The sequence below is a fragment of the Marmota monax genome, unplaced genomic scaffold (assembly GCF_021218885.2).
Source record: "Marmota monax isolate L192 unplaced genomic scaffold, Marmota_monax_Labrador192_F-V1.1 WCK01_AAM20220418_F8-fsc00179, whole genome shotgun sequence".
In the NCBI taxonomy this organism is placed as follows: Eukaryota; Metazoa; Chordata; class Mammalia; order Rodentia; family Sciuridae; genus Marmota; species Marmota monax.
Window position 1 is genome coordinate 3,332,967 of NW_026695200.1, and position 21,763 is coordinate 3,354,729.

The following is a 21,763-nucleotide window of genomic DNA, read 5'->3' on the forward strand; positions in this document are numbered from 1 at the left end:
GTTTTCAGAAACTCCACCTTCCTTTTTGTTTGATCCAAAATGGAAATCCCATTAAAAATTCCCAGGGACACCTGTGACCCTTGCAGTTTGCAGCTCCACTTGCTAATGCATCCTTATGTATATGCAGCCTACCTTCCTCAGGGACTACTGAGGCCAGATTCCCCTCTGCTCCCACCTGCCCCAGTGCATCCCTTCTTTGTATCAGATGAAAGCTCAAGAAATGCTTGCTGCTGATGGCATCAGGAAAACAAACATGCTTTTTCTGGCTTTTACTAAATGAGCTGTCATTTTAATCAGAGCCTTACTCTTTGTTCAGTTTAGAATTTTCCTAAAATGAGTTCCATCCTCAACATGGGAACTCAGAAAGTTTAGGCTTTACTTCTTCTGGACTTTTGAACTAAAAAGACCAAATATCAAGAAAGAAAGGATATTGTTTTGTTCTGCTTTGTTTTTTTTGCCACAAAGCACCAGGACATTGTTAGATTGCGGACCGAAAAAGCTCGGGGGCTTTTTAAAAGTTAAAATAAACTCGATGCAGCCTTATAATCTATTTATAAGGTCCTCCCTGCCTGCCTGATTGTCCCCTCCTATTATTATAAAGTCATCTTTGGTCCCAGTCTATATAATACTGAGAACTGCTCACCTGCAGCTATTTAGTTCTGGATCCTGTGCCAGTAGTGGGAGGGGGCTTTCATGAAAGGAAAGCATAGACACACTGAATACAGCCTTGCCACTGGGCAAGTGATTTAAATAGAACTGAAAACAGAGGGAGGGTGATTCACCCTGTTGTCCTTCCTTCCCTGCAGGGAAAAACTCCCTCCCATAATGCCCCTCCCCCCACTGTTTGCATGCAGGGCTCTCTCCCATCTCCACCCAGTCCCTATCATTTTGTTTTTCTTCTCTTCCCCATCTATTGAAGTGTGACCAGTCCTAGTGAGTTTTCCAAGGACCCCAGGGCAGCCTTGGTGCATTTCCTCAGTGACACAGACAGGTGTGGGGAGAAGAATGGCACCGCCCCCCCATTATCTCTAAGCCCTCCAAGACCTACCAAGACCCCTAACTGCTGAGTTTCCTCCAAATCATATATCCTCTCTTTACTAATCCATGTTCCTCAGCCTGATCATGCTCCTCTCCTTCCCCTCCCAGAGTCTGAAATTTCACAGGAAGGGTTATATTGATATTTTTGCATTAATTTTCTTTTCCCTTTATTAATAGCATTTACTATCTCTCATACACACACACACACACACACACACACACGGTATCTGTGAGGTAGGTAAGCAGGGGCTCTTATCAACATTTCACAGACTGGGGAACTTCAAACCAGTTAGAAGGCAAAATGCTCAAGTCCACACAATGGGAAAGGGATTGCCTTGGCTTTTTCTTTTGAACCCAGCATTGCCAACTGGGGACTGCAAATTTCAGCAAGCCACAGTTGCAAGAAGGCTTCAAATTACTTAAAGCACTAGGCCCTCTGCAGATGGGAGGGATGGAGACTTCTGCTGCTTGTGGATTCTGCTGTTGTCGTTAACATAATGGTAGTTCGCTCTGAATTACTAGTGGTTTTGGTCATTACATACACACTTTCTCAACTGACAGTTACTGAAAGAACAATCTCTAGGGGAAGTTCATGAATATTTTTCCCTTTTCATTCAAAAAGACTTCTCCTCAAGGGCTGCAAATTCTAGGAAAGTTCTGGATGCTTACCCATCCACCCTGCTGCTGGCTTATTTTTTTATTTAAGTGTTAGCTTTCATTTGTGATAGCACTACTGATTGTTTTGTTTTCTAAAAAGAATATCCAAGTAGAAAATTGGGTTGGTATTAAGAAAAGAAGGGTAAGTAGGAGGGTTGGCAATTTAGAGGGGGAAGAACAAATTGCAGGAATGAAGAACATCTGTCCAACTTGAAAATGCTGAGTAGACAAGCAGGTTGTTATTGAAGGAAGAATTGATAAAATGAATGTATTACCAATCATGGGGTATGAGGTTTCCTGTGCATAAGTATCCATGTGTGGTGGGGCTAACCATCAGGAAGCAGAGCAGATCCCAGTTCCAGATTCTTATATCCTTGTCAAGGAGGGTACTGTGAAAGCAGTGGCAGAAAAGAACAGCCCTTGAATAGTTCTTCCAGTTATTCATCTCCTCAAACACACCTACCTGCTGAACCCCTCAGCACCTGAACCAGAGATTCTCCCCTGTTCCTATAAAGCAGATGTGGCTGAGAGCCTGCCTGCCCCTAGAACTTCCTCCTTAGGTGAGAGCAAATGGTCCATTGTGTCTTCCCCAAATGCAAGGACACACCCAGTGCAAAGAATGTAAAAGAAAAAGTTCTATCTCAAAAGGTACACCCTTTTCATCACTATAGAGTGTTAAGATCTAATATTCTGTCTTGGAGTTGTGATCATTGTAGGATATCCTCTTTTCTTTATGTGGAAAGGGTTTATAGCTTTCATAGAAATTTGAATTTGAATATGGATCTCCAACAATGGTTCTAGGAAGTTTTATTCATGTGGACAAGTTGATATGGGATGGAAGAAAGTAAGACAAGAAAAAGGATGAAAACAAATAAGTAAAATTCAAATAAATAAAACAAAAAACAAATAAGTAAAAAGCAGCAATGATTCCAGAGACCTGCAGACCTCAGAGTGCACAGGTACAGGTGCTAAGGTCCAACAGGTACAAAGTTACTAAGGTCCAAGCCAAAAGAGCAAAACCCCCATGCCCAGAGCTAGAGAATGAAGTTCAGAAGGGCAGGAAGAAAATATATCCCTGAGACCACAAGGAGCTGAACTAAAAATTCAGCAGCAGCATTGCTCCCTTCCTGGCTGACTTGTGGCACGTTTTCAGGTTTCAAAATAGAGGTTTTTTTTTTTTTTTTTAATTCTTCCTGTTAAAAAATAAAAAGAAAGAAATGGAAATATAAAGTAAAACTTTGTTATAGGTTGAACTGGGCTCACTCCCTAAATTCATACATTGAAGTCCTACTGCCACAGTACCTAAATATGTGATTTTATTTAGGAACATGGTCATAACAGAAATAATTAGTTAAGATGAGGTCATAATACAATAGAATGTACAGTAGTGTCCTTATATAAAGAACACCATGTGGAGAGACCAAGACATGTACAGAGAAGAATATGTGAAAAGACATAGGGAGCAAGTGGCCACTTACAAGCCAAGGAGAGAGACCTCAGAAGGAACCAACCTGGTAAACAGCTTGATATTGGACTTCCAGCCTCCAAAACTGTGGGAAAATAAATTTCAATTGCTTAAGCTACCCAGTCTGTGATTCTGTTACAACAGCCCCAGGAAACCAATGTAACCTTCACATATATTCTTTTGCTATACATGAAGAAAATTTTTTCATAACTTAAAAAAGGAAGCAATTATAACTGAAAAAGTTTTAGCTTTCCCTTAGTAACTTAAAAATCCATTTCTACCATACAATCTAAAACTGAAATTTCATTTCAAAACCTATTTTGATGTGAAGCTTTATTCTGGTAGATACTGAGAAACAATGGAGTAGACACTTTCTCAACAATTTATTTGTAAATATATAAATACAATAAATTGCATCTATAGATAATGCTAATATCTGTACATCAATAAAACAAAAAAAAATCAAGATAGTGAACATATTCATCTCTTCCAGAAGTTTCCTCTATCTATTCTGTAATCCTTCTTCCCATCCCTTTCTCTTCCCTCTCAAGCAAGTTGTGATGTTTTCTGTCACTGTAGATTAGATCATATTTTCTAGATTTTATGTTAATGGAATCACATGGAACATGACTTTTTTGTGAAGAGGACCAACTTTCTTCACTAAGCATAATTATTTTTGAGTTTTTAGATTTTTTTCCCAACTACTTGTGCATATCAATGGTTCATTTCTTTTATTGCCAAGTAGTAGTTCATTGTGTGGATATAGCATAGAATATGTAGTATATGTTTCCAATTTCTGCTATTCCAAGTGTGCCGCTGTGAACATTGACATACAAGTCTTTATATGCACACGTGCTTTCTTTTCTCATGGGTAAATTCTTGGGAGTGGAATGACCAAGTGAGATAATAGGTGCACATTTAACTTAAGAGATTTTCAGTTATTCTCCAAAGTGGCCATTCCATGTTACATTCCCACAAGTATGGTCAACCTCTCTGAGTTTCTCCACTCATTTGCACCTAATGGTGTCCCACTACATAGTCTGTGGATTATGACATAAATGATATTCCAGAGACCTATAATGCAGAGAATCTGCAGAACCAGGTTTACAGGACAAATGACTAAACTGCCTTTGACAACCAGTAAGGAAAGCAAAAATAATGTAATAAACGGTGTTGGAAAATCTGAAAAGCCATTTGATGTCTGCCTTCTAGCATGCAAAATACATTCTAGGTGGGTTCACCTGTGTTTAAAAATTTCTCAATTAAAAGGTATTTTTTGTTCCATAGCAGAAGTACTCTACTATATGAGAGAACATTAACAGGCCAATATACGAATATTCCTGTCTACACAGAATTCCCTGTTTGCATTCCTGGCACTTCCTACTGGCCCTCTGTGCTCAATTGCATGGGTAGGTCTCCAGTTCCACTAAACTGCTGACAGGTTGGTTGCCATCCAGCTGTGAGTCCTTCTAGGGCAATGACTTTGCATTTTGGGGGCACTGCATATTCATTACCTAGCAAGAGGAAGAAACAAGCAATATGTACTGAGTGAGAGCAGTTAGCATATACTTGTTGGTAACACACACGGCACTGTGTTGTCTAGACATCTATGTTAATCAGCTTTCTGTTACTGTAACAAAATACCTGAGATAATCAGCAGCGAAGGAAAAGCTTATTTTGGTTTACACACTGGAGGTTTTAGCCCACAGTTGCTTGGCCTTATTGCTTTGGGTCTGTGGCTGCATAATGTATCAGGGCAGGAGAGAATGATGGTAGTAGTTTGTTCATCTCACATTGTCTGGGAAGCAAAGAAAGAGACAGGAAGGGGCCAGCTGTTTTCATGGGCATTAGATAAACCCGTTTCTATGTGCATATTTATATAAAAATGCATAGCTTAAATATTTTGTGTATACATTAAACATCTGCACACATATACTTTATATATTGAATATGTTTTGCATATGAGTGTATGCGTGCGTGTGTGTGTGTGTGTGTGTGTGTAGATAATACAGTTAGCCCTCTATATCTGCAGATTCTACATCAGAGGATTCAGCCAACTGAGGATCAAAAATATTCAGAAAAAAAGTTGTTCATACTGAACATGTACACATTTTCTTTTCTTTTTTTAAAAAAAATATTTTCAGTTATACATAGACACAATATCTTTATTTTGTTTATTCATTCTTATGTGGTGCTGAGGATTGAACCCAGTGCCTCACATGAGGGAGTAAAGTACTCTGCCATTGAGCCACAACCCCAGCCCTGTACACACTTTCTTCTTGTCACAATTCCCTAAACAATAGAGTATAACAACTATTTACTAAGCACTTACATTGTATTGGGAATTATAAATCATCTGGAGATTATTTAAAGTGTACAGGGGGATGTGCATAGGTTCTATGCAAACACTATGCCATCTTATATAAGAAGACGTAAGCATCTGTGGGTTTTAGTGTCAACAGGGGTCCTAGAACCAATCCCCAGCAGAGACTCAGGGATGACTGTATATAAATTAAACATTTGTGCTTACATTTGGGCTTCCTGAGTCCTCTGCCTTTAAACATTTTTTAGGGCAAATGGTTGGCACAGTTGGGTTCCCTGGGAAGCAGACTCAGAGATAGAGCTTGGCCTGCAGGATGTTTATTAATGAAAACCACTGGCGTCAACATCATGGGAGGATGGGCAGGAAGCAGGACAGGTCCAATGAGAAGTTGGACTGAGGACTAGCCCAGTAACAGTCTCAGCTGGCCCTTATGGGGCTCCTGAGGCAGGATGGTCAATGTTGTCATAAAGGGGGCAGAGATAGCAAGGCCTTACAAAAACCTTACTGAATCATTCATTGGATATGGACCACCTTGGGAGGGGTATACCCCTGGTCAAGTGGTTTGCAGTTGCAGCAGTCCCTGAGGACGGCAGCTAGAAGTTGACTGCCAGCAGTACTCCATCCAAGTCTAGGCATTTGAACCCACCATTGAAGGACTCTGGGAAGCATCCCAGGGACCACAACAGGTTTGATGGGCTTAGCTCTAGAAGGACTCATCTCTGTCCTGTGGGGGACACCCAAGATAGCCATGAAGCATCTGAATTGAAAACCTGGTACTTACTGTCCTGCCATTTCTCCATAGGAAGAAAAGCAATAAGTGTAAAAGCAATCAGGTACTCCTTGTGCAGGTGAGACTACTACCCTCCTGTCTAATGCTCTTGAGTACCAGTAATAACTTACTTCTTATAAAGGGCTACTTTAGTCAGCTTTTTATCACTGTATCAAAAATACTTGACAAGAACACCTTAGAGGAAGGGAAGTTTATTTTGGACTCACTGTTTCAGAAGTTCAGTTCATGGTTCACTAGTTCCATTCCTCTATGCACAAGGTGAGGTGGAGCTTCATGGCTGAAGGGCATGAGGGAAGTTACTTAGCTCAGTGGATCCCAGAAGCAGAAAGAGAGGAGGAAAAGTCAAGGGAACAAGGTATAATCCCAAAGGGCACATTCCCAGTGACCAGCCTCCTCTGGCCACCTCCTACCTGCCTAAAGTTACTGCCCAGTAAATTATTTCAAATTATTAATTTAATCCATAATCAATGCAATGATTAGTTTGCAGCTCTTATAATGGAATTTCACCTCCACTCATTCTGAAGCTTTAGGGAGACACCTTATATGCATTCAATAACAGGAAATGAGGAATATTTGACCTGAGAACTCAGCAGTTCAAATTAGGACACATACAAGGGCACACAGAGAAACACAACTTGATATCACAAAGTGGCTATGCCCTACTAAATATACACAAGTTATAACATGGAACTGGGTAGAAGTAAATTCTACAATATTAAATCTTCATACTCTTCTAGGATTCTGAGTGTATAATCTTAGAGGTTGATAGTTGGTATGTTGCTGAGAGGGGAAAAAAAAAAACCAGAAGTCACAATTGGCTACTGAACAATGTCCAGAGCATGGCACTAACCCTGGATGGGAATCCACTTAGGCCAGAGTTATTTATTCAACTCTTTGATCCTTCCCATTACCTATCTCTACAAGGTAAACAGTATGCTCACATGCATGGAAGTTCATGTTTCACAATGCCTGGGCAAGACCCAGCTATTGATTAGGACTAGCAAATTATTAGGCATCACTGTGTCCTCAAATATGCTAAAATGTATAACTCTGTGTGCATAGAAAACCAGAGTTAACAGGTGATTACTGCTGAACAGTGAGATGATGGGTGCTTTTTCTTTTTAATAAGTTGTTTTCTGTAAATCTTTAAAGATATTCCACTTGTATTTTGAAAGAACAGTAACTTTTGAAAATAAAATAAATACCTGCTAAAAACTACACTCTCGTCTAGGGTGAGTGAGATCATAGTTAGTTTTCTGAAATGGCTTTTCTATCTCAAGAAAAGGAGGGTGGTCCAGAACAGTGGTTAACAAAAGCTGTAGGATAGGGACTAGCCAAGATTTTTGGCCCCAGATCAAGCCATCAGAAAAACACACACTGTCCCCCTAATACATTTGTAAATTCCAGCATCTGAAGACTTCTCCCATGACAAAGATTCATAACAATTATTAAAAGAGTGATACCACTTACCTGTTACAGGGGGGATCTGTCTCCAATGCCATTAGAATAGCATTAGAATAGTCCTAACTCCAGAAGGACTCTCCTGGTCACCACATGCCCTCAGCCATGCTACTCAGGAGGTCCTAATGGGTAGAAGATGGGGCTTCCCAGTTGTGTTGGAAATAGCTTTTGACTCTGTGGTCATGGGGGCCATGAATTCCAGAACTTTGACAAAAGTGTTCAAGACCATCCTTGCACCATCACACATGTGACTTTGCAACCTGGGTTTTAGAGCTTGGAAGACACATGTAGCCTCTGAGTTCAGTGAGGTTCTCTCATGGCTGTTCTTACCTCCTTCTACAGATAATCCATAATTTTCCCCCATTTTTCCATTTCTCCCTTTTTTCTTTTCAAAAATTGTGTTCATTCAATTTTTCTCTCTTTCAATTTTTCTTATTCTTTTAACTTAACAAACTGAAGCACACCTTTCATAAAAAGTGACCCAGTAGGGAAAAATACATAAGGCAAAAGTTAATGATTTACCACCTGCCACCCCCATGCTCTGAGACTAACCTCACTATTTCACCTTCATTCACTCAAAATGACATCACTCCCAGGAATTAGAAAAAGTACAGCTGCTTGGGCCAAGACATTTTTTAAATGTGATTCATTAACATTTGATTCCTAGTTGTTATGCTTAACCTGTGTTAATCACTAATAGTTCAAATAGAAAAGGAGAAGGACTGCTCAAGACAGTCTTACCCATGGGGTAAAGTCTAACCAGCCACCCTCCTTAATTTTAGATTTGTATCACCAGCATCTGGACCAGAGAGTGCTACTCATTTTGAAATGGAATGGAAACATTGCATAGATGTTTTGAAAGCTCTGGGACAGGGATATGTATCAGGGTCACATGGAAACCTGTGTAAACCTCATTAGAGCAGTGAAACAGAGCCACAAGGGGCAGATCCAGGGAGGTCCTGAACACACATTCAGGATCTCCATGTTTGTTCTTGTTTTCTTATACCAGGGTCCTCCCTCCCTCCCCACACCTGTAGTGGTGGCAAGGCACATACTCTTGATATCATTCATGCTTGAGAATGACTCCTCTGGAAATAAACTTTCCCTGAGGATTCAGTACCATAAGCTTAAAATCCCTGTACAGAGTAAGGAATGGGAAGGAAAGCAAAATAATAATGGAATTAGTACACACTAGGTTAACTTTAAGCAATCAGGATCTGTCAAATCTCCTGTCCCCACCCAGTTCCAATCCCTGTCCCAGGAGATCTCAGTGTGCTGTTGAGTAAATTAGAAGTGTGATGGCTGTTGCACTGAATCTGCAACACTCCTCTCAGCATTCCTGCTGCTACTTGGATGCCCCAAGGCCACCATCCTACCTGTACTTGCGCTTCCATTCCATTGGCCCCTTGAGCTGGAAGAGAACAGCCCTTCATGATACTGGCCATGAGCCTGAGGCTGCACAGGTAACCCAGCTGCTTCCAGTGAGTTGTGCAGAGGTGAAGAAAGGTCACAGAATGCTAACCTTCTCTGTTGTGATGATGAGTGACCCAGGGTATCCAAAAGAAAGCTTGTTTCTGCTGAAAGTGGATCCAATGTGCCCATGCCAAGGAGTATCCCTCTGTGTTTCCCAGAAGTGAGTTCACAAACACTGAGACGAATGGACCTGAATTTGAAGATGCTTATGCCTGCTCATCTCATATTCAACAGTTTCTCCAGCTTCCCTCTTTGCATTCCCAGACTCTGCTTCCTTTAGTCTAAGCCATGATCAGACTTTCTTCTCCAGTCTATGGCATCTGAGACCCAAGCCCTCTTTAGAACAGAAGTCTTCATCATCATCTGGTTCTTCCAGAAATCAGAGCCTTACCCTATGCCTAAGAGAGTAGAAGGAGAAAAAGAATTCAAGACAATTGTCTAATCAAGGAAAAATACTTCAGCGTAACATGATATTACATGGAGTTTGGTGCTTCACAATTCAAATCAGGTAAGTGGTGTCCAGAAAAGACTCCTGAAATACAGCTCACCCCACCCTCATGTCCCTGCCAAAACAAGAATCAGATCTCATTTGGTCTTATTTAAGGCATAGAGTCAGTGTCTTGCTCAGAGTCCACAAGTAAAGGAAAGAAGAGCAGGGGGCATTACATTAGGAGTCTGCTCTTATCTACTCCTGAACTTTCTCCAATGGTTGCTGAGATTCTGTTGGCTTGGAATGCCTTACCATATCCAGGAACTGAAGTGGCTTTATCTACAAATACATGTAGTCTAAGCATCTGCCAGGAACTGAAGTGACTTTTCCTACAAATACACATAGTCTACCTAGACTACTCCTCATTGCCAAAAGCAATCACTCTTCAAATGCAACAAGAGTTGTAGAAGTTAAAGTCCAAGTACTCTCTCCATCATTCAGGACTTGTTTGTCCAGCAGTTACAGAAATAAGAACCAGGTAAGAACTCTCTAAACCCTTGCAAAACTTGAAATTGTGCTGTAGAGAGCAAGGGAATGAGGAGTGCAGGGGAAGGCTGAAGGAAAGTATTTTTGAATCTGGATGCAGATGGAGAAATGAGTCCTAGAATCACCAGGTGGGAAGGAGCAGAAAGAAAGCAGGTGAAGGCAGCGTGAAAGAAAGGAGAAGGCAGCCAAGTTGGAATGCAAGATGAGCAGCTCACACAGGTTCCTGAACAGAGCAAAGGGATTTCTTTTTCTCAGTTATGCATGTGCCACAGAACTATTGTTTCATGCCTCCTTGATCTTTAAAGTTCCTGGCGAACTGTCAGCTCTCAAAAACATTTGTTGGATTTAATTCTAAGAAAAATAAAAGTGAGAAAAGTCTTTTTTGCAAGATAATCACACACACACGCACACAAAAAAACCAGATGATAAATGGAGAGCATCTGAAATGGAATACTGCTGAGTAGTATATTTGTCCTCTGTGAGCTCAAATGCAAAACCACACTCCACAGCCCTTTCCTGTGCTCTTCACAGCTCCCCCTGAATGAGTTTCAGACCAACGTATTCATTCCTCAGAACACTGCCCCCCTCCTCAAGTCTTGACATTCTTTCCTTCTACATTTTAATTGTGGTAAGCAAGTAGCTCTTGCTTCTTTATGCACTTCCTTGTTATTATTTGCTCAAGGTAGTTTACTCAGAGACTGTAATTGTCAGGATCTTGCAAGACTACATCCCTGGAGGCAGCTTCAAGAAGCAACCAGGTGCAAAAGGAAGAAACTGCACTTGCAGCAAAGGAGTACCTTCCACAGAGATATGCAAACCCATCTGTATCTTCCACCTCAATTAGTGTCCACTATGAACTGTGAAATCCCTTCCACAAAGGAGCAGCTCAAACACTGTGCTAAGAAACCTGACCACACTTCAACCAGCCTTCCACCTACACTAGGCTATGTGCCTAAATGCGATCCAGGTCCTATGGTGAATCACCTCAAAAAAACCCAATGCTCCCAAACTACTCTATGTGCATTGTCCTAACCCACATAAACAAGTCATTTTCAGTGATTCTGCATTTAACCTCTGTCTATAATTTTCCACCTCCCCACTGTCCCTACACTCCCATTTTTCTCCCTCTTTTTTACTTCTCATAGCTTGTTTTTGTTCCTTTTGTTCTCATTTTAGAAGCTTCAGTCACCTTTAGGTCTTTGTTTGAGTTGGGTTCATTTATGCTTTATCTCCCTTCTATTGCTTTTTAAAAGGGCTTAATGCTGAATCTCAACCAGCTGAAGCTGGTATACCAGACCCTCACTGGAACCAACTGAAGCCACAACCTGATTGGTAAGCTATGCAAGTTGTTGTGATTAATCAGTTACTTGTTCTCAGGCAGCATGGCCACAGTAAAACTATTTTCCTCGAATGGAAACATTCCCAACCTTCTTCTCTCAGAGCCAAGTTAGGGTGATCTGACATTTGCGTTGGTGTAGAAGCCTTCATCTGTCAAGGAAATGCCTGGCTTTACTAGTAGATCCTTGTGTCACCCATTATCCTCCCTCCATGTGTACAGGGAAACATCAGCTCTGTTCTCAGGAGGAGATCTGCCCCATAACACTTGTGATCAAGAATCAGAGATCTACTGAACTGCAAACAACACCCCTCAGAGCTACCACTGATCAGATTCTCCCTTTGTACCTCAAATTGCGCGATATTGATACATGTCTATTTTCATCCCTTCTCCCCCAACCCCTCTTTACCAACAAGAGAACCAAAGCCATTTGAGTTCCAGTAGTTTGCAGAGTTACAGAGCTAGGGCATGGACAAGTTGAGGTTCAATGTTTTGTATTTCTATTTCTGAAATTCTCTCCTCTCTAAGCTGTATTGTCTTCTTGCCCAGTGGTCCTTTAATCAGTGACAGTGAAAGTTTCAATAAGAAAGCTTTACCCAGACGCACTACTGAGTCTTGGAGAAGAAAAGGACAGGCAACTTGAAGAGCAAGACTTTGGAGCCAAGGCTGGCTCCCTGATGCCCGTGGCTACTGTATCAGTAGGACAGAAGAGGAAACCCATCTTCCCCAACAGTGGGATACAGAGTTTGCTGCTGACATGAGGTCCAGGATAGAGAGAAGACAACTGGGGAAAGAGCAGGACTTCCAGGAAGTGGACCAGGGACCTCTAAGGTAGTTTTATGTTAGCCTAAAGCCAGTCAAAGCCTCTCTGGGTCCCAGTCTTGGAAATGTCTTCCTCATGCCAGACATTTGAGGGCTGGGCAGAAGAGAGGAGGAAGTGCCTGCAAGGGGGAACTCAGAGTGGCTTGAGGTCCTAGAGAAACAAAAAGGCGACATTGGCAGGACTGAAAGTTCTTTCTGCCCTAGCTGGTGTCTACCCAGTGGATCTGCATTTAGGCTTGGGCAGCTTGGCCAGGCTTCTAGTAAGGGATTGCCAAGAGTGAGACTCAGTTTAGGCACCAGACAGGGCAGTCTGGGCAAGTTGTCATTAGAATGGATTAATTCTAAGTGGCATTAAGTGAACATTAAGCATTTATATTGTACGACCATTACCACCATCCATCTCCAGAACTCTTACCTTACAAAACTAAAACTCAGTACATGAAACACTGATATCCCCCCATACCTCCTCCTCCCAGCCTCTAGCAACAACCATTTTATTTTCATTCACTGTGAATTTTAATGAACCCAAGTATCTCATAGAAATGAAATCCTAGAACATTGTTCTTTTGGTGACTGGCTTATTTCACTTTGCATGAAACCATATCATGGTGTGTGCCAGAATTTCCTTCCTTTTTAAGGCTGCATAATATTTCCTTATATACACAGATCACATTTTTTGTTCATCCATTCTTCTATAGACAGAACATTTGAGTCATTTTTACCTTTTGACAATTGTGAAAAATGTGCTGCTGTGGATGAAAAAGTGCACATATATCTTCCAAATTCTTGTGGGTATAAATTAGAAGTGAGATTGCTGGGTCATATAATAATTCTTTGATTAACTTTTAAATTTTTTGAGGTTCCTTCATATTGTCTTCCACAAGGGCTATGCCATTTTATATTCCCATCAACAATAGTGCATGAGGGGGGCTGGGATGTGAGTCAAGCAGCAGCGTGCTCGCCTGGCATGCGTGCGGCCCAGGTTCCATCCTCAGCACCACATACAAACAAAGATGTTGTGTCCGCCGAAAACTAAAAAATAAATATTAAAAATTCTCTCTCTCTCTCTCTCTCTCTCTTTAAAAAAAAAAACAATAGTGCATGAGGGTTTTGATTTCTCTTTATCCTTGCCAATGTCTGTTTTTTTTTATTTTGATAGTAATCATGAGTAATCTAAATTTTTTTTTTAACATTCTTAAAGAAAGTAGGGAAGTGCTTCTACCTAGAGCCAAAGAACTCAGACTATCAAAGTATGGGGTAGATACAGCACTCCCTCCTCTGGTACTGCAGATACAGCTGTTTATGCTCTTGAGACATCTTCTTACCCACATGTGTGTGCATGTTTGACTCCATCCCAGAGTGGGAAGCATATGGCTTGGTGGTTTTGGCAATGGTGTGTTTAACAGAGTTCTTGATCCCAGACACGCATTCCCTGGATGCAACCAACCATACATGGCCCCTGAATCAGTACATCTCTGAGACCATTCTCATGCATATGCTACTTTGAAGATGGAGCAGAAAAACTTTTTTCCCTGTCTTGCTACATTGCTTAACAAAATTGGCTGTGGACTCTGGGATGAGCGTCTTCTCATTCCTGGTGACCAGCTCCATGTCTGCCCAAATTTATAGGTCCACATGGACTTATAAATCCCCTTTGAAGCTGGATTGCTCCCAAGTTCCTAAAGGCAGGTTAGTGAAGGTAGAAATATGTGCTAAGAAAACAACCCCCCCCCCCCTGCGCCGGCAAAGTAGAGGGAACTGTGACCACGCACAGAGCAGGCCCAGCGGCCTGCTGAGGGGCAGAGCCGCCCCCCACCCCCCGCGCCTGCCAGGTAGGGGAACTGTGATCACGGACAGAAAAGGCCCAGTGGCCCGCGGCGGGACAGAGCTTCCAATCACTCCTGCAAGGTAGGCGGGCCTGCGACCCACTGGCAGAAGAGGAGCAGCGACCTGCTGAGAGGCAGAGCCGCCCCCTCCCCCTGCGCCGGCAAAGTAGAGGGAACTGTGACCACGCACAGAGCAGGCCCAGCGGCCTGCTGAGTGGCAGAGCCGCCCCCCACCCCCCGCGCCTGCCAGGTAGGGGAACTGTGACCACGGACAGAAAAGGCCCAGCGGCCCTCGGCGGGACAGAGCTTCCAATCACTCCTGCAAGGTAGGCGGGCCTGCGACCCACCAGCAGAGGAGGAGCAGCGACCTGCTGAGAGGCAGAGTCGCCCCTCCCCCTGCGCCGGCAAAGTAGAGGGAACTGTGACCACGCACAGAGCAGGCCCAGCGGCCTGCTGGGGGGCAGAGCCACCCCCCATCCCCCGCCCCTGCCAGGTGACCACCGACAGAAAAGGCCCAGTGGCCCGCGGTGGGACAGAGCTTCCAATCACTCCTGCAAGGTAGGCGGGCCTGCGACCCACTGGCAGAAGAGGAGCAGCGGCCTGCTGAGAGGCAGAGCCGCCCCCTCCCCCTGCACCGGCAAGGTAGAGGGAACTGTGACCACGCACAGAGCAGGCCCAGGGGCCTGCTGGGGGGCAGAGCCGCCCCCCACCCCCCCGCGCCTGCCAGGTAGGTGGAACTGTGACCACCATCAGAACAGGCCAGACCTGCAACCGAGAGACAGAACTGGCCCAGTGGCCTGAGGAAGGGTAGAGCCGCCCCCCCCCCCCCGCACCTGCAAGGTAGGCGGACCTGCGACCCACTGGCAGTACAGCCCCAGAGGCCTGCAGAGGGGCAGTGCCGCTGCCTGCACCTGCAAAGTAGACAGAACTGTGACAACCCACAGAACAAGCCTAGCGGCCCGCAGAGGGACAGAGCCGCCGCCCGCGCCTGCGAGGGAGACTTTGCAACTATACAAGACCAATATAAATATATAGGGGGAAAATTCAATAGCACAACAGTTTCACTAAGTAGAAAGGAACGCGAACAGTATGAAGAGACAAGGAAAGAAAGGACCACAAGCAATGCAGGTCAACTCAACGTTAGAAGAGGTAATAGCTGCAGCAGATGGAATGTCAGATAAAGAATTCAGGATATACATGCTTCAGATGATCTGGAGTCTCAAGGAAGACATCAGACAGCAAAATCAAACAATGAAAGATCACTTCAACAATGAATTACATAAACAAATCCAAGAAGCAAAAGATCAACTACACAGGGAAATAGAGGTTATAAAAAACAAACAAACAGAAATCCTAGAAATGCAGGAAGCAATAAGCCAACTTAAAAACTCAATTGAGAATACTACCAGCAGAGTAGAACACTTAGAAGACAGAACATCAGACAATGAAGATAAAGTATTTCAACTTGAAAAGAACATAGACAGCTCAGCAAGACTGTTAAGAAACCATGAGCAGAACATCCAAGAAATATGGGATAACATCAAGAGACCAAATTTAAGAGTCATTGGGATACAGGAAGGGACAGAGTTTCAAACCAAAGGATTGAGCAATCTATTCAATGAAATAATACGAGAAAACTTCCCAGACTTGAAGAATGAGACAGAACCCCAAATCCTAGAAGCCTACAGGACGCCGAATGTGCAAAATCATAAGAGACCCACACCTAGACACATTATAATGAAGATGCCCAACATACAGAATAAGGAGAGAATTTTAAAAGCTACAAGAGAAAGGAAGCAGATCACATTTAGGGGTAAGCCAATCAGGATAACAGCTGATCTTTCAACACAGACTCTGAAAGCTAGAAGATCCTGGAATAACATATTTCAAACACTGAAAGAAAATGGGTTCCAACCAAGAATTGTGTTTCCAGCGAAAATAAGCTTCAGGATGGAAGATGAAATTAAAACCTTCCACGATAAACAAAAGTTAAAAGAATTTGCAGCTAGAAAACCATCTCTTCAAAACATCCTTGGCAAAACATTACAGGAAGAGGAAATGGAAAATAACAATGAAAACCAACAGTGGGAGGTAGGACACTAAAGGGGGGAAAATAATCAAAGAGGAAAACAAACCATGATTAGTAACATAAATAAACAAATATGGCTGGAAGAACAACCCATATCTCAATAATAACCCTAAATGTTAATGGCTTAAACTCACCAATCAAGAGACACAGGCTAGTAGAATGGGTCACAAAACAAGACCCAACAATATGCTGCCTACAGGAGACGCATTTGATAGGAAAAGACATACATAGGCTGAAGGTGAAAGGTTGGGAAAAATCATATCACTCATATGGACTTCGGAAACAAGCAGGAGTATCCATACTCATATCAAATAAAATAGATTTCAAGCCAAAGTTAATCAAAAGGGATAAAGAGGGATACTACATACTGCTCAAGGGAACCATACACCAACAAGTCATAACAATCATAAATATATATGCCCCAAACAATGGTGCAGCTATGTTCATCAAACAAACTCTTCTCAAGTTCAAGAGTCTAATAGACCACCATACAATAATCATGGGAGACTTCAACACACCTCTATCACCACTGGACAGATCTTCCAAACAAAAGTTGAATAAGGAAACTATAGAACTCAATAACACAATTAATAACCTAGACTTAATTGACATATATAGAGTATACCACCCAACATCAAGCAGTTACACTTTTTTCTCAGCAGCACATGGATCCTTCTCAAAAATAGATCATATATTATGTCACAGGGAAACTCTTAGACAATATAAAGGAGTAGAGATAATACCATGCATCCTATCTGATCATAATGGAATGGAACTGAAAATCAACTATAAAAGAAGGAAGGGAAAAGAATACATCACTTGGAGAATGAACAATAGGTTACTGAATGATCAATGGGTTATAGAAGACATCAAGGAAGAAATTAAAAAATTCTTAGAGATTAATGAAAACACAGACACAACATATCGGAATCTATGGGACACATTGAAAGCAGTTCTAAGAGGAAAATTCATTGCTTGGAGTTCATTCCTTAAAAAAAGAAAAAACCAACAAATAAATGATCTCATACTTCATCTCAAAATCCTAGAAAAAGAAGAGCAAAACAACAGCAAAAGAAGTAGAAGGCAAGAAATAATTAAAATCAGAGCTGAAATTAATGAAATCGAAACAAAAGAAACAATTGAAAAAATTGACAAAACTAAAAGTTGGTTCTTTGAAAAAATAAACAAAATCGACAGACCCTTAGCCATGCTAGCGAAGAGAAGAAGAGAGAGAACTCAAATTACTAACATACGGGATGAAAGAGGCAATATCACAACAGACACTTCAGAAATACAGAAGATAATCAAAAATTATTTTGAATCCTTATACTCCAATAAATTAGAAGATAGTGAAGGCATAGATAAATTTCTTAAGTCATATGATCTGCCCAGATTGAGTCAGGAGGATATAGACAACCTAAACAGACCAATATCAATTGAGGAAATAGAAGAAACCATCAAAAGACTACCAACTAAGAAAAGCCCAGGACCAGATGGGTATACAGCAGAGTTTTACAAAACCTTTAAAGAGGAACTAATACCAACACTTTTCAAGCTACTTCGGGAAATAGAAAAAGAGGGAGAACTTCCAAATTCATTCTACGAGGCCAACATCACCCTGATACCTAAACCAGACAAAGACACTTCAAAGAAAGAAAACTACAGACCAATATCTCTAATGAACCTAGATGCAAAAATCCTCAATAAAATTCTGGCCACTCGGATACAAAAACTTATCAAAAAAATTGTGCACCATGATCAAGTAGGATTCATCCCTGGGATGCAAGGCTGGTTCAATATACGGAAATCAATAAATGTTATTCACCACATCAATAGACTTAAAAATAAGAATCATACGATCATCTCGATAGATGCGGAAAAAGCATTTGACAAAGTACAGCATCCCTTTATGTTCAAAACTCTAGAAAAACTAGGGATAACAGGAACATACCTCAATATTGTAAAAGCAATCTATGCTAAGCCTCAGGCTAGCATCATTCTGAATGGAGAAAAATTGAAGGCATTCCCTCTAAAATCTGGAACAAGACAGGGATGCCCTCTCTCTCCACTTCTGTTCAACATAGTTCTCGAAACACTGGCCAGAGCAATTAGACAGACGAAAGAAATTAAAGGCATCAAAATAGGAAAAGAAGAACTTAAATTATCACTATTTGCAGATGACATGATTCTATACCTAGCAGAACCAAAAGGGTCTACAAAGAAACTATTAGAGCTAATAAATGAATTCAGCAAAGTGGCAGGATATAAAATCAACACGCATAAATCAAAGGCATTCCTGTATATCAGCGACAAATCCTCTGAAATGGAAATGAGGACAACCACTCCATTCACAATATCTTCAAAAAAAATAAAATACTTGGGAATCAACCTAACAAAAGAGGTGAAAGACTTATACAATGAAAACTACAGAACCCTAAAGAGAGAAATAGAAGAAGATCTTAGAAGATGGAAAAATATACCCTGTTCATGGATAGGCAGAACTAACATCATCAAAATGGCGATATTACCAAAAGTTCTCTATAGGTTTAATGCAATGCCAATCAAAATCCCAACGGCATTTCTTGTAGAAATAGAGAAAGCAATCATGAAATTCATATGGAAAAATAAAAGACCCAGAATAGCAAAAACAATGCTAAGCAGGAAGTGTGAATCAGGCGGTATAGCGATACCAGACTTCAAACTATACTACAGAGCAATAGTAACAAAAACAGCATGGTACTGGTACCAAAACAGGCGGGTGGACCAATGGTACAGAATAGAGGACACAGAAACCAATCCACAAAACTACAACTACCTTATATTTGATAAAGGGGCTAAAAGCATGCAATGGAGGAAGGATAGCATCTTCAACAAATGGTGCTGGGAAAACTGGAAATCCATATGCAACAAAATGAAACTGAATCCCTTTCTCTCGCCATGCACAAAAGTTAATTCAAAATGGATCAAGGAGCTTGATATCAAATCAGAGACACGGCGTCTGATACAAGAAAAAGTTGGCTACGATCTACATACTGTGGGGTCGGGCTCCAAATTCCTCAATAGGACACCCATAGCACAAAAGTTAATAACTAGAATCAACAAATGGGACTTACTCAAACTAAAAAGTTTTTTCTCAGCAAAAGATACAATAAGAGAGGTAAATAGAGAGCCTACATCCTGGGAACAAATCTTTACTCCTCACACTTCAGATAGAGCCCTAATATCCAGAGTATACAAAGAACTCAAAAAATTAGACAATAAGAGAACAAACAACCCAATCAACAAATGGGCCAAGGACCTGAACAGACACTTCTCAGAGGAGGACATACAATCAATCAACAAGTACATGAAAAAATGCTCACCATCTCTAGCAGTCAGAGAAATGCAAATCAAAACCACCCTAAGATACCATCTCACTCCAGTTAGATTGGCAGCCATTATGAAGTCAAACAACAACAAGTGCTGGCGAGGATGTGGGGAAAAGGGTACACTTGTACATTGCTGGTGGGACTGCAAATTGGTGCAGCCTATTTGGAAAGCAGTATGGAGATTTCTTGGAAAGCTGGGAATGGAGCCACCATTTGACCCAGCTATTCCCCTTCTCGGTCTATTCCCTAAAGACCTAAAAAGAGCATGCTACAGGGACACTGCTACATCTATGTTCATAGCAGCACAATTCACAATAGCTAGACTGTGGAACCAACCTAGATGCCCTTCAATGGATGAATGGATAAAAAAAATGTGGCATTTATACACAATGGAGTATTACTCTGCATTAAAAAATGACAAAATCATAGAATTTACAGGGAAATGGATGGCATTAGAGCAGATTATGCTAAGTGAAGCTAGCCAATCCCTAAAAAACAAATGCCAAATGTCTTCTTTGATATAAGGAGAGTAACTAAGAACAGAGTAGGGTCGAAGAGCAGGAGAAGAAGATTAACATTAAACAGGGATGAGAGGTGGGAGGGAAAGGGAGAGAGAAGGGAAAATGCATGGAAATGGAAGGAGACCCTCAGAGTTATACAAAAGTACATACAAAAGGAAGTGAGGGGAAGGGGAAAAATAATATAAGGGGGACAAACGAATGTCAGTAGAGGGAGCAGAGAGAGAAGAGGGGAGGGGAGGGGAGGGGAGGGGAGGGGAGGGGGGGGATAGTAGAGGATAGGAAAGGCAGCAGAATACAACAGACACTAGTATGGCAATATGTAAATCAATGGATGTGTAACTGATGTGATTCTGCAATCTGTATATGGGGTAAAAATGGGAGCTCATAACCCACTTGAATCAAATTGTGAAATATGATATATCAAGAACTATGTAATATTTTGAACAGCCAACAATAAAAAATTAAAAAAAATAAATAAATAAATAAAGTAAAAAAAAAAAAACAATAAAAAAAAAAAAAAGAAAACAAAACCCCAAGTGGAATAGTAAGCTTTAGAGAATGCATGTCTTAACAGTGAGCACCACTGTCCCACATGGCTGGTGGGGATTTGTCTGGGCTTTGGGGGATAATTTTCAAATCAAGGCTAAAGGAGTTCAGGGAATGCTTGGAACAGTGTCAGCTCAAATTGTCTCATTTCCACATGAGATAATCCTTATGACTGTAATGCCTAAATCTTCTCATTTCCACAAGGAAGGAGTTGGTGCTATTTCTGGCAAGGCCCTGGTCACAAGGCTGGAGTGGAGAGGAGCAGATCAGAAGGGCTGGGCCAGGGAATTTCTTCTTATATGAAAGGAAAGAGCAAGCTTGGAGGAGAGAAGTGTAAAATCATGTAACAGGAGTGAAGAATGCAGGACACATATAAAATCAGAGGTTGGCATCCAAACCAGGGTGGAGCCAAGATCCTGGAATACAAAATGAGCAAAAGTGAACTGAAGTGTCTGCTGTGGTTTCTGTAGAGCCAAAGAGAGCCAGTAGGAAAGAGGAAGGAGCTACTGGGCAGTGAATGAAGCCATCTGGTAGTATTCTCAGTCCAACGAGCTGGCAGCAGCAAGAGTAGTGTGCATATGTGAGTGTGTGTGTGTGTGTGTGTGCATGCATGTTTGTGTGTGTGAATACATCACTGAATGTCGATGTGAATAGATGTCTGTGAGTATGTGTATGTGTGTGGGATTGCATCAGTGCAGGTGTGTATCTGTGAATAAGTGTGTATGAGTGTGTAACTACATGAATGTGAGTATGAGTGACTACAGAAGTGAGTGAATAAATGTGTGTGTGTGTGTGCACGCTGTGTATGGGGAATGAAAAGAATAATGCAACTTGGCCTGAATTAAACAGCAAGAGTTTGTGGATCAGTGCCACCTCAAAACACCTCAAGACAATTCAACTTAGAATAGTTCACAAATCACTATAGCTGGATGGCTTATATTTTTTACATGCCTTCTTTTCATAATTAGAAATTTGTAACAATGTGATGTATAAATTGCTGTAGCCACCTTCCAAGACTTCCCTTCTGTCCAGAAAGGATCTTTGAAACAGAGCTGGCCTGTGTGGCCCATAA